Raw genomic sequence first — 14,648 nt, forward strand, 5'->3', positions numbered from 1 at the left:
ATTGCTAGAATGCCAGAGCTGTATAATGGCTATTTGGATCACCAAATAATGTTTCCCTGCACTTGTAAATCGCTTTTTGTTTTCACAATGAGGTTTTTCTAGCACTGTCCCTAGCGCCTTCTGACATCTCTCCCTGCACTAAAATTCTGTGAAATGATTCCTCCCTATACTTTCGCTGCACTTATAATTTATTTTTATTTATTTTCCAACAATAAGGTTTTTCCTATTGCTGTCCCTAGCGCCTTCTCACGTCTGTCCCTGCACTAATGATTTCTGGGCAGCAAATCATGTTCTATAAACGGGGATCTGCTGCTCAGAAACTGAAATTTGTATGGGGAGAAACGATCACAATAGAGATTACTCATCCCCATACAGAGGATATGATTGCTGCCTGTAAATGCAGCTCTTAACGTATTCTGATGAGCAGCCAGTTGTTGGGAATGAGTGGTACATTCGCGATAATTGCCTGCAGTGTCCATCCCTTGTAAAGGAGCCTTTCCATGAAGTCTTGCTCCTATTGTCCTATTGGAGCTCAGAATCTAAATTCCAAATTAACCAGTAAAAGTTTTTTTTATATTTTGGATTGTGGATGGAAACCAGAGTACCTGAGGAAACCTACACAAACATGGGGAGAATATACGAGGGCCATGTTGATTTTTGCCCTTAATTGGATTTGAACTCAATGCTTTCTCATTACACGTGTCCTGTTGAGCTAGGGGGAAGGCTCTTAGCAATGGAGGACCTAGTATTTCGATTTATATCTATAAAAGTATTGCCAATTGCCATACTAAGATTATTGAAATTGCTGTGATCCTGTAGCTAACAGGTGGTTGTAAGGGTTCCTAGCAGTTAACTTCCACTCAATCAGCCTGTCTGATGAGGAACCACAATATGAATAAACCCTTTAAGTAATAGCAGTAGTAGACTGCATGTAGAAGCGGAAAATGTTCATATCCTAAAACCTGTACAGAGGGACTCTTTTATTGTTATGTTAGTCCCCCTAAGGATGTTATATTTTTGCTAACATAGAACTTTCACTCAAGGGGTTAACAGAGTAGACATGCACAAATAATATTTGCCTGCACGGTCATCAAGTGATACAAGTAATAATCTATCCTTACCCGTACTCTATTCATCCCTCTATGGGCTATTTTAATGCTACTAGTTATCAAGCATTATAGTGCCATCATTGATATGTTTATAATGCATGACAGGATCTAGACATTGCAGACAATGAGGCATGGAGAAAGTACACTCATCAATCCTTCCTAATTTATGTGTTGAAAAGGTGGGGCTGGGGGTGTAATTAATGTTTGCTCCCCTTAATGAAATACGTTAGCACTTTGCAGTTCTGTCATGTGCAGGGGCAATAATTCAATTGATCGGTGAAACAGCCCCATGGAAAATGAGAAGCACAGAGGAAAACTGTCGTATCCAGCATCATTTACAGTCCGCATTTCCTTGTAGTTGCGGAATTCTTGGTCAACCAAGGAACATTATTTACAGCCACAGAAACAAATGATTGTCCATAGATAGAAAGAAAACATACTATGCTGCAGAATCTGCATTATTTATTTATTTTATGCACTTTTATAGCACTGACATATTCCGTAGCGCTTTACAGACATTGGCATCAAGCTGTCCCCAATGGGGCTCACAGTCTAAATTATGTGCAGAGTTATCTATATACATTATGACTAATGTTACATTTGGAAACATATAACGTTCTTCAATACTGAATAATTACATGAATTACTTATGTATCTTATATACAATTATAAAGAATGAACTTTAATTTATAAAAATATTTCACTTGTTAGGATTTTGGTATTTTAAAACTTTAGTGAATTCAGGTAAATTATTAATTCTTTCTTTCTTTCTTTCTATTTCTTGCACGCTTTCTCTCACGTGCACTCTTTTTCTTTCTTTCTCTCGCTCTCATTCTCTTTCTTTCTCGCTCTCTTTCTTTCTCTATTTTTCTTTCTTTTTTCTTTATCTCTTTTTTTCTTTATTTCTTTCTTTCATTCTTTCTTTCTCTTTCTTTCCCTCTCTCTTTCTGTCTCTCTCTTTCTCTTTCTCTCTTTTTTATTTTTCTTTCTCATTCTTTCTTACTCTCTCTCTCGCTCTCTCTCTCTTTTTTTCTCTTTCTTTCTCTCTCTCTTTCCCTCTCTCTCTCTTTCTGTCTCTCTCTCTCTCTTTCTTTCCCTTTTCTCTCTCTTTTTTCTTTTTCCTTTTCTTTCTCTCTCTTTCCCTCTTTTTATTTTTCTTTCTGTTTCTACTTCTTTCTGTTTCTTTTTCTTTCTGTTTCTCTCTCTCTCTCTCTCTCTCTCTCTCTCTCTCTCTCTCTCTCATACCAGTTCCTACCATGGCCCTGATATTCTCTATTGTCAGTTTTGAGAGTTGACCATTTTCTGCTGAAGCTGTTCTAGAAACAGTAACAGAGTGCACAGTCTAAGCAAGGTCCACTGTTACAGGGTACGTATGTAAAATGATTTGCAACAGGAAACAATTTTTCGATTTGATGTTATAGGTTTAAATAGATCAGTCATCAGGAAATTCACTGTTACACAAGGCACAGTGTCCTGTAGGGTTTGCTCAGCTGAATGTAATGATACCTTTTACTTAGCAATCCAAATACTTTTAACCCATATGCAAATGAGCAGTGAAGAGCACCTGCTTTTTTACTAGCCCCTCCCTCTACTTCTTGACCTAAATAATTTTGTGCCCATCTATTACGGCAAGGTGACCTCATTTAGATGGCCAACCATCCACCACGGGAAGGTGACCTTTTTTAGATGAGAAACTAAATTAAAAATATTTTTATACTGTGTATGATCTAATAAAGAAATATTTAATAATTGGACAATTCCTTTAATCCAGCCCTGATAAGAACCTCTGGATTTAGAAAAGGTTAATTAGGCTTATATGATATGTTAAAGTAATGTCACCTCAAATTTCAAAATATACACTCATTGACAAAAATAACTCACCAAGAAGGATAAAACTTTCTATTTGTGAATGTAATAATGATAAATGTAGATGATTACAATATTAGAGCAAAAGAATGTTTGTTGGGGAAAACTGTACAAATGAAAGGAGGCTCTAGGACGCTGTTGGTCACCTCTAATCTGAATACAAGATGAGATACAGTTGGGCATGGATGCATACATGTTCTGTATGGTATCCTGTGGCACATTTGCCCACAGCTATTACAGTTGGGCCTGTAAATCCTGAACACTCATAAGTTGCCTAAGCAGGTGTAAATGCTCAATTGGCCAAAAATCTGAAGACTGCGCAGCCAATGAAGTGTTGAAATCCGGAGGAGACATTCCTTAGTAACCCTGGCTGTGTGTGGGCAAGCATTATCCTGCTGAAAAATACCAGTTGGAAGTCCTGCCATGAGAGGAACACATGTACCTGCAGAATGTCCTGCACATATCGCTGAGCTTTTAGTGTCCCTTGTATCACTACTAGGGGACTCCCCAGATCATCAGACCAGCAGTTGGGGAGGTTTGACGCTCCACAGGAAAGGCAGGATTTAATCAATCATCACGAGGACTCCATACTCGAACCAGACCATCATGGGATTCCAAACAGAACCTGGATTCAAGGCTAAAGCTGATACGGTTTCCAGTTTTCTCGTTCATGACACCAATGCATACAAAGGCCATGGTGGCTGGCTGACAATGGCAGGAAATGTAATGGGCACTGTGATACCAAATGTTATTCTGCTAAGTGCCTGGAAATGGTCCAGGCAGAGACAGGGGTGTCTGGATGATGGACAACAAAACTGTGGGAACTGCTCATGCTTGTTGGTGGACCAAACAGTCCTCTCTAACGGTGGTCTGTCTGGGCTTTCCAGATCCTGTTTGCCATGTGTGTGTCCTCACTTTACCACTGCTCCCAACACCTCCTACCAGTTAGGTAAGAACAGCCTAGATGATCGGCAATTTGTTGAAACAACCATCCTGCTTCTCTCATTCCAATAATGCGCCCCATCTCAAAGTCTGTGAATTGGGAAAAAATGTCTTTGAGTGCATCTTTGAAGCATGTCTAGTAGTCAATGATCTCTAACCTAAAGGTACACTACCCAAAAGTTTCCTCTGAGAGTCATTTTATAGCGCTGGGGGCAGCACTTTTACGCAAGGTCTAGTGTCTAATCAGACCACACCTATAATCATTTATATATCTACCTAAGACATAACTGCATGCAGAATTTGGTAGCAATCCCACATTTTTATCTGGGTGCAGTATGTTTATTTCTATTAGTATGTTCCTATAGTGGGATCAGTTGTACTCTACATACTTAGCAGGTGCTTTGCCTGCACAGTACAAGTATTTAACCTGACAAACCTGAACTTTCGCAGGACGTGGGCAGAAAAGGCCAGGGCGGCTGAGTTGTCTAGAGGGTTAAAGTGATAGTCATTTCTTGCTGTTTGAGTCTTTAATAGGTTCACAGGCCCCAAGTGAAAGTAATACTCTCTCCATAGCCAGGTGTGAGGCAGGGCTGTAATTCAGAGGTCCGGATGCATTGCACACATCCGCTCGGGAGGCATTCAGCAGTGACAATAATCAAACTATTCTGTAAGCCATTTCATTAAATACCGCGCAGCCATGGAGGTGGCAGGCCGGATCACACTGCCAGGCATCTGCTACCTGCAACAGTTCAAAGAACCGAGCACTCAGTTTAGTTTACAACATGAAAGGGGCGTTTGAAGCAAATGTTGAGGACGAGGAGGGGGGTGCTTATACTTTCTTAGCATATGTTATATTACCTGGTCGAAAAAAAAGAAAGAAAGAAATAGGCAAACAAAGGTTTTAGGGTCTAGCTATTCCCCCACTCGATGTTACACTCTATTTCCCATTCACAATCATGCTTGCAGAAGTCCCTGGCTTGAATACAGTAAGCTGTTTCCTTTTGTCTGCTGACTCCTTGCCTGCGAGAGAGCCACACAAAGCACTTCAAAGGCTCATTCAGCCGCTATTCTGGCAATTAATCGGCAAGGTCCCACTCGGTTTGTTAAATAAGGATATGAAATTCCTACTGACAATGTGGAGTGTTGCAGGTCTTAGCAGCTTTTTTTTAAAGGACCCGCACGGAATATCCATTGCACTTGGACAAGAACGACAGGAACCTCACAATTACTAAACAGTTCATTAAAGAAGAAGTACATCGGGTTTCAAAGGAAATACAGCCCCTACTCCTTCTACGCATGGAATATTCTCAAATGGGGCACCGATACGTAATAAAATAGTGTCGCAAGGTGCAAACGTGAGCGCTACGTGCTGTAAACTAGACGGTAAAAATCCTGGAGCGGTGTACGACAACCACTCCCTGCATTTCTATCAGCACCGTCGTAGGATCTCAAAACTAGAGGAAAACGCTTCAGTTTTGTCCCCATTCATTGTCAATGGGGACAAAACGGAACGGAACGGAGTGCACCAGAATGCGTTCCCGAGACACGCACAAAATCGCCGCAAGCAGCGTTTTTGGGTGCGTGATGGGATACTGATCAAGATAGAGCCATCATGAAACACAATGTAAGGCCTCATGCACACAAACGTATTTTCTTTTGGTGTCCGTTCCGGTTTTTTCGCGGACAGTATGCGGAACCATTCATTTTCCAAAAAATGGAAGTTACTCCGTGTGCATTCCGTTTCTGTATGTCCGTTCCGCAAAAAAATAGAACATGTCCTATTATTGTCTGCAAAATACGGAATGCACACGGACATCATCCATATTTTTTGAGGATCTATTTTTAGCGTACCGCAAAATACATACGGTCGTGTGCATGAGCCCCTAAGTCAATGGTGACTGATCCATTTTTTTGGACACAAAATAAAAACGGATCCGGCGCCCATTGACTTACAATGGACTTAGTGATGGTTCCTTTTTGCTCATTTGGGATATACTACAACCGGATCCGTTCTGAACTGACGCAGACGGTTGTAAGCGTTTTTGCTTAACCCATGACGGATCCAGCAAAAGCGCAGATGTGAAATCTGAGAAGGCGTATTTTAATCATTTGGGATGGGGTGAGTTATTGAGGCTACGCTCACATTTGTGCAGGAGGCTCCGTTAGGGACCTCCGCTACAGAGTTCGTCATAAATAGTGGAGAAAAAATACTATATGCAGGACTTTTTTCTCCACAAAAAAAAACGTTCTCCCAAACAGAAACCTAAGGGATCCCATTATTTTCAATGGGATCTGTTGGGTTCATCATGGCTATGGCTTGAAATGCAGCTCGGCCGATTCAAGTGAGCGAGGCAGGACTGCAGTAGCAGGTTTACCCTCACCACATGTATGGTGTTGTGCCTGGATGAAGGGGCCACGACACTTCTATGACCACTATTTGTTTTTCCTGCTGATCAGTAGGTATTATTGGGGTCTTGAGTTCGGATCCCCATGATCACAGTGATAGCATGCCTCTTTATATAAAACTATTTATTATAGAGATATACGGTAATTAAAGTAGTTAGGTCATGGACAGGTCATCAATATGAGATCTGTGAGGGTTCGAATCCAGAGACCCCCCGCTGATCAGCTGTATGCAGAGGCTGCAGCGCTCCATGAGTGCTTAGGTCTTTTTCTAGGCCAGAGACATCACGTTCACCAGTGGCCTAGGTGTAACTCAGTACCATCCAAGTGAATGAGGCTGAGCTGTAATACCAAGCACGACCGGTAGTTATGCCCACATTGTGCCCTCTCACAGTAGTTATGCCCACATTGTGCCCCCTCACAGTAGTTATGCCCACATTGTGCCCTCTCACAGTAGTTATGCCCACATTGTGCCCCCTCACAGTAGTTATGCCCACATTGTGCCCTCTCACAGTAGTTATGCCCACATTGTGCCCCCTCACAGTAGTTATGCCCTCTCTGTGCCCCTTTCACAGTTGTAATGCCCTCTTTGTGCCCCCTTCACAGTAATAATCCCCATTGATGGGATAGATCTCTGTACTGACCCCTGATTAATTTACTATGTATAACTATATCAGGGGTCAGTACAGAGATCTCTCCCATCATCTATTTATCCCCAGGACTGTGACTGTGACGAGGAGCACCCTCTGCGTCTGGAGGAAAGAAGGTTTGTACACAAACATAGAAGAGGATTCTTTACGGTAAGAGCAGTGAGACTATGGAGCTCTCTGCCTGAGGAGGTGGTGATGGGGAGTACAATAAAGGAATTCAGGAGGGGCCTGGATGTATTTCTGGAGTGTAATAATATTACAGGCTATAGCTACTAGAGAGGGGTCGTTGATCCAGTGAGTTATCTGATTGCCTGATTGGAGTCGGGAAGGAATTTTTTATTTCCCTAAAGTGGGGAAAATTGGCTTCTACCTCACAGGGTTTTTTTCAACTTGCAGGATAACAGGTCGAACTGGATGGACAAATGTCTTTTTTCGGCCTTATGTACTATGTTACATTGTGCCCCCTTCATAGTAATAATGCCCACTGTACCCCCTACACAGTAATAATGCCCTCTGTGCCCCCTTCATTGTAGTAATGCCCTCTGGCTCTGTGCCCCCTAGTAAAAAAAAAGCTAAAAAAAACACATAGTAACTACTCACCTTGTCCCGTTCCTGAAGCTCACATACCTCTCTTCTCTGTAGGCACAGATCGCTCTGCAGCACTGTGCGGGCGGGGCTTATGCAAATTTCTGTGCTGCAGGCTCCGCCCACACATGCTGGCAGCATGATCTGTGTCTGCAGGCTGAATGGTGGAGCGGGGAGAATTCTTCCTGCTACACCATTCTGTGCGCCACCGGCCTGAAGGAGGGGAGGAGCGCTGGGAGCTGAGTGACAGGACCGCAGCTCCCAGCGCTCCAGCAATGAGCGCTTCCATCTGTATTGATGGAAGCGCTCATTGCTTCTGGCACCCCCCAAGAGCCGTCACCCAGGGCAGACTGCCCCCCACCTCCCCCCATCCCCCTTAGAATGCCACTGACGGCCACTATACAATGTACGGTGCTGTGCTTGAAAAGCTGCAAGGAGGCTGCAGCACTCAGTGGAGCGCTGTGGCCTCTTCAAACTGTTGAATGGTGGGGTGCTGGCAGTCAGACCCCGATGATCTTATATTGATGACCTAGCCTTAGGACAGGTCATGAATATATAAATCCAGGAGAACTCCTTTAATATCAAAGTCTTCTTGCATACCAAAAATGGTCACCTCTCCAAAACAATACAGTATCTACACTCCAACCATCCACATGACCAGACCCGTCCATCAGTGGCCTCCATAGCATAACACGGCATACTGATCTGTGTCTGCAGTCTCAGTGTATTCCTATGTGATGCAGCTTCATCCTTTCTCCCCTGCCTCTTGTGATATATTTTTCCCAGTCAGCTCTCGCGAGCAGGAGGGAGTGGAAAGCAGTGTGAAGATGAATCTCCTAGAGCAGGCATGGCCAACCTGCGGCTCTCCAGCTGTTGTAAAACTACAACTCCCACCATGCACTGCTGTAGGCTGATAGCTGTAGGTAGTCTGGGCATGCTGAGAGTTGTAGTTGTGCAACAGCTGGAGAGCCTTAGGTTGGCCATCCTTGTCCTAAAGATACACCGGAGATTCTGCACACAGCACACACAGATAGTATTGACCAGCAGTTTAATTGGGGTATTTAATAACTTTGTATCGAATCATTGCATCAGCTTGCCTATTATGTCTCTGCACCATTGCACCCTTAGATAGGGCAGAAATGATAACAGCAGCACTCCAAACATTTCGGGGACAAGCAGGGGGAAAAAAGAGGTCGTAAATCACTGTAAATATGTTGGGCTGCCCTTCTTGTATTACAGGTATGGCCTGGTAACTAGTGGTAATGCATGTGGATCCCGCTGCTGGACTGCATCATGTATCGTCAGCCTTAAGGGGGAAAAGAAAACTATTCTAGAAGGTCTTGCAATGTGCATGCAGGACCAACAACCGTACTTCAGAACCCTGCCATTCTCCAGCAATACTTTTGTGTTTGGAGTCACTCGGCACTAGAGCTGCTAATTACATCTCCTTTATTAGTGAAATCCTTACTGTAGGCACTAAATCTAAATTCCCTTTCAATAAATTGAATTATTAAACCATTGCACGCACCGTTTTATTTCCTATCGGGGAAGAGCTTTTGTTCCGCTGGGATTCACAAATATCGGCCGGGCTATTGACTGACCGTTGCATTCTAAAATTACATTGCAATCAGATGAAAAAAAGCACCCAAAAGTTCTCATTATACCTCTCTGACATTAATTTAGGCATTTTTTTATGTGTATCCTATTATGTACGCTAAGTGCTTTTTGATAATTGCTCTTTGTAGTTTTTAGAGCACTTCAGACTATTCCCAGTTCAATTTCTTCTTTTATCTGATGTTTGAAATATTGATTTCTGACAGATAAAAGCAAACATTATTATCTCTGCGACATACAATGAGAGAGCGGAGGCTTGGCTCCCAATACCTTGGGGACCGGTCATATTTGAAACACCCTTTGGTTTATTACATTTCGTCAACAGAATTTACTTACCGCTTGCTGGGATTTATGTAAGAAACAAGTGGAGTAATTGCCCCCACAATATTACCAATTGCTGAGACAATTTTGCATTTAGTGAGATAAAAGCAGGCTCTCCCTTGATGGCTGCGGTGATTGTAACGGATTTAACGGCTGTCAGCTGGCAGCGCATAAGTGTGATTTATCTTCGTCCCCGTCCCTTGTATCTGAGTATTGAGAGTCTGCATTCAAATGCGAGATTGTGTCACAATCCTGTGTTGCAATTACATGAAGCACATCTTTGATATGCAACATGTTGGAGTTTCCTCCTTAGAACTAGAGCTGCTTTAATATCCTTGTTCTATAGTTTACATTTCTCAAACCCTGTAGATCTGGCTACATTGTGTTCTTTTTGGACAGTTGTGATGATCTACATGAATATATGAACACTTATAACACTGATGTGCGAACTTACCTTCCTATAATTCTTCTCAAGCACACACGGATTACTGATATGTCTTGTAATGCAGTGACCCAGTGGATCACTGCTAAAGGGTTAAATTGTACTTTTCTGTCAAAAGGTTAATGCTAAGGATTTTGTGTCCCAACAGTAATGGCTCTTTTGTGTCCCCATATAAAAAGAATGTCCCCTATTGTGCTTCCATACAGTAATATTGTCCACTACACAGCCTTTTTGCCCCAGTAGTAATGTCTCCCACTGTATAGTAATGTCCCCAACTACACAGCACTGTGCCCCATTATAATATAAATGTCCCCTTCTGTATAGTAATATAGTATATCCACTATGCCCTGTTAGAATAGTAATGCCCCTCACTGTGCCCCCTTTGCTGCAATAAAAAAAAGCTAAAAAGCACCTAACCCCTTTCCAACAGTGAGTGGCCTATTTCCTCTCGATCTGAACCACCCAGTTCAAGGGATCCAATAACATTGTCTTACCACCTTTATATATACAGATAGACAGCACTCCAAAGTTGAAGGTGAAGTAATTAATGATTTTATTCAGCTGGACATAATTTCAGGCAACGTTTCGGGCTATATGTAGCCCTTCATCAGGCCAGGTATGAGGAGCATAAGCATGGAAGCCGGCTTCCACCTCACAGCTTCTTTATCCTTCTGGGAGTCCAACCTCTAGCTATCTGGTGGGCCACAGGCCTACCGCAGGCTGTGGCTTACCAGGGCAGGTGGCCAAAGACTCTCTGCTCTGCCATAGCTGTCAACCAGATCTAGAGGATGGAGATACACTTGAAAGAGGTTCCTGTCCGGGGATGTTTTCCTCCAGACCGGTCATGGACCACCCCCTGTAACTGAGATCATTATTTCTATGGTAGTCTACTACCACTTAGTCACACAGGTCTACAATCTAGACTATTTCCAAGGTTCTTCATTTTTCAAGTCACATGTAGCCTTTGACAGATAGCTACATTTTTACTTAGCTTTTTCTTTCACGAGAATAGCCATATGATAGACATAGTCATTACATGTATGTATAACATACTCCATCAGGAAGCAATTGCCTCTTCAAATGACCCCATATATTATACAGGTATAGACTGCAGAATAATCAGTGCTTGTGTTTAATAGATTTTTTTTGTCTAATGATATTTTAACGCTAAACGAATTGGACTGAATGTAGCCGGAATATAAACGTACACATATAAGAAATGTATGGTAAGAGAAAAATCCTAATAAAAGAGGCCGCACTAATGGTGTGCCTGTAATTACATTAAATATAATATTTGAACTGAGAGTTTTTATGATTTCTTTTTATTTCAAAGTTTGATTATTTAAATCCTTTTAACCTGTGGATGGGACCAAGTTTAACCAAACTAAATTAGCTAGACACTCCCAATCCACCATACTGGTCAATCAATGTTGATTTGAGGTTACTGAATTGTACCATTATTTGCCTTCACAAGTATCTAAGATACACATTGCTGAGCTTCACTTGTTTAGTTGAGTTCATGCCAATGTTGAGTTCATGACAATATCCGGCAATATCCTGTCTCTAAACCTTCAGTAACACAAGTCATTGTAAGCGGGTGTGTCGACGAGAAAGACTTGTGGTCATTGCAACTGCCATGTTCAAATTGCCTGAGCTTGTGAATACAGCTCCCCAAACTGCTGGTAAACCCAGGTCATTCTCACACTCCAGCCACCAACAATAAATTCACTTTCAGCCAATCTAGGTTCACATGATAAATTGGTAGAGGTCATAGCAATTACCATGCTCAAATTGCCTGAGATTGTGAATACAGCCTGTACTACTGTTCCCAAACTGCTGGAAAAGAGTGAGAATGATCTGGGAAAACCCAGGTCATTCTCACACTGCAACTGACAACAATAAATTCACTTTCAGCCAATCTACAACTGTTCGCGAGTACATCCCTGTGAAGTTCAAATTGTATTTTATATTATGTCATTAATGCATGTAAGAAGTGGACTCTTAGGTTAAATTGTATTATAAGAGCATAGAAGGGTTTTTTGTAGTGTAATGGGACATATTATGAAGTTTTAAGACCGGTTTCTCTTTAATTAGAACAACTCATGAAATTTCTTGTCACAACTTTTCACGTTCAATTACTTTCAATTACCAGTTTTATTGTTTTTAGGTTTTTATTTTTGCAGTTTCAAAGCAGAAAAGAAACAATGACAATTGTGCATTATTACAATTGGGGTCTTATACAAAGACCACTGTAGAAAATGTTGGTATTTGGCACATGTATATCCTCGAGACAATAATGTCCTGACCGTAATCCTCAGGATAGGTCATTAATATGAGATCAGTGGTGGTCTAACTCCCAGTACCCCCACCGATCAGATGTTTGGTGCTTACTGGAACTGTGATGAGCGCCATGGCCTTCCCGAAGGTTTACCAAGTGCAGCGTCATCCACACAGTGGCGCTCACTGAGCTGTGCCTAGTTCATGTGACCAACAAACATGTCACATGACCTAGGAAGAGGCCTAAGCGTTCATGAAGCACAGCATTCTCTTTGAACTGCTGGAATGCCAGAGTTGGAGCCCCTGATGATCTCATATTGATGATCCATCCTGATGATAGGCCATCAATATGACAATCACGGAAAGCCTCTTAAAAAAAGCTAAATAAAGCTGTCTCTATAGTGCCACCTAGTAGAGGTAGCTATCCTGTAGTCAATACTTGACCTCTTGACATGACTAAGGATATAAGACAAACTCACAGACTTCTCCAAAAGAAAAGTACAGAAGAGGGGACCTCTTACTTAAGTGAAGGTTTGTGGTTTGGCTAATAAACTTCAGGTTGCAAAGCCTGTTAAAGATTTGGATATTGACTACACAGTAGCGATGTCCACTAGGTGGCATTACATTGAGACATCTTTATTTCTCTTGGAAGAGAGCCAATCTCCATATCCGTAATTAATGGAGGCCATGGGAAGCTCTTCACCCAATGAGTGGCCACAGCAGTCTCATGACTTTTGGGAGACAGGTGACTGCTGCAGACAGTTGTTGGCTGCAGCAGCGCACATGACCCCCATCCATTCTGGAAGTTTACATGCTATCTAAGTGCAGTGAAGACAGTAGTAGGTCCACACAGCTGGAACAGACTGTGCAGGTAAGTATGCTTCCTTCCACAGGTCCCGGTGGGTTATTTGAAAAACATTTTAAAGTTAGACAATCCCTTTAAATCCAATAACTCTCAACACTGATAATTCATAGATTAAAGGTGTTATTCCATGAGTAATGTAAAAAATAAACATCAGACAATATATAGGGCATGACGATCTCTTTCTAACAAAGCTAGAACCAGCCCTGTACCTCACATGGATCCAGAGATCTCTCCATTCATTGCTCTGCTAATTTTATATCAAGCTAACAGCTTAAGGGGAGTGTCTTTTCTACTGCAGTTAAGGGGGCGTGTCCATGCTCTCCCTATCACAGCTCAGGAGGCAGTTGAAGAATTAAACTGAGCATGTGCGACCTTCTCAATGAGCAGGACAAAGAAATAAGAAAACATCTCCATATTCACTGCTCCAGTTGCTCTGCTAGATTATCTTCAGCCTGGCAGCTCGGCAGTGGGGGGTTCTTTTTGCTGCAGCTCTATCCCTGACACAGCTTCTAACAGACGACATGGCTGGTGGAAGTTCAACATTTAAACTGAGCATGTGCGACCACCTTAGTGAGAGACAAAAAAAATATAAGGAAAAGAACAAACAGCAGATGGCGCTATACAGATGCATTGTATTGAATAACTCTCTGGCTATATTACATTTTTTATTACATGCAATTACAAAATTATTCAGATCCAGGTGCTGGTTTGAAAAAGGTAGCATATGTTTTGTGACACATCCCCTTTTAAATAAGAAAGTATGATTTACTGCATAACAGATTTTCAACCTTCTAAAATAATGTATCTGTGAGGGATAAAATGCAGTTTTAACTATTCATTAGACTGGGCCATGGTTGGGTCCATGCATAGCCACCCTAGCTCGCCATGAGAGGTAACTACATAGTTCTCCCAGTCCTTTGTTATTGGTGACGGTGTATTGATCCAAGCTGTTTGGTGGCTCCTTTGGTTCCATAAAGCGATGACTCTGCACATCAGCCATGTAAAGCTGTTTGACGAGTCTCCAATGAGAGGTCACCATAGTAGGTTGCAGAACAATCTCCATAAAAAAACTGCAGCTTATAGAAGATATAAAACTCAATTTTCTGACTTTTAGAAATGTTTTGCACATCGTTTTAGACCTGTTCTTATTGAATAAGTGAAAAACACATTTAGAGTTTGAGTGCAATATACTTTTTTTTTTTTTGCTTTAACCTGGTAGCAATTGCTACGTCTCATCAAGTTCCACAAATATCTGTGAAGCATGCGATGGTTAATCTCCATGGTTACAGAAAGTGGTTTAAAAAAATCAATGGTTAACAAACCATTAGGTATTTGCTTCAGTTGCTAATAATGTCAATTAGCCCCAAAGATGAATCATCCGACAGCCATGCTTTTTTCACGCCAAATCAACAAGATATTCGCCTTCATTAATAATGGTTGTGAGCCGGTCAGGGTTAATGAAAAACATTGTTTTTTCATGCTTTATCCATATAACAAAGAAAATTCGGACAAGATTAAAGTCCTCCAGGCAGATGACTGCGGACAAACCTAATAGTGTGAACTAAGCCCAAGAG

This window comes from Bufo gargarizans, chromosome 10 (assembly GCF_014858855.1).
Source record: "Bufo gargarizans isolate SCDJY-AF-19 chromosome 10, ASM1485885v1, whole genome shotgun sequence".
NCBI lineage: Eukaryota > Metazoa > Chordata > Amphibia > Anura > Bufonidae > Bufo > Bufo gargarizans.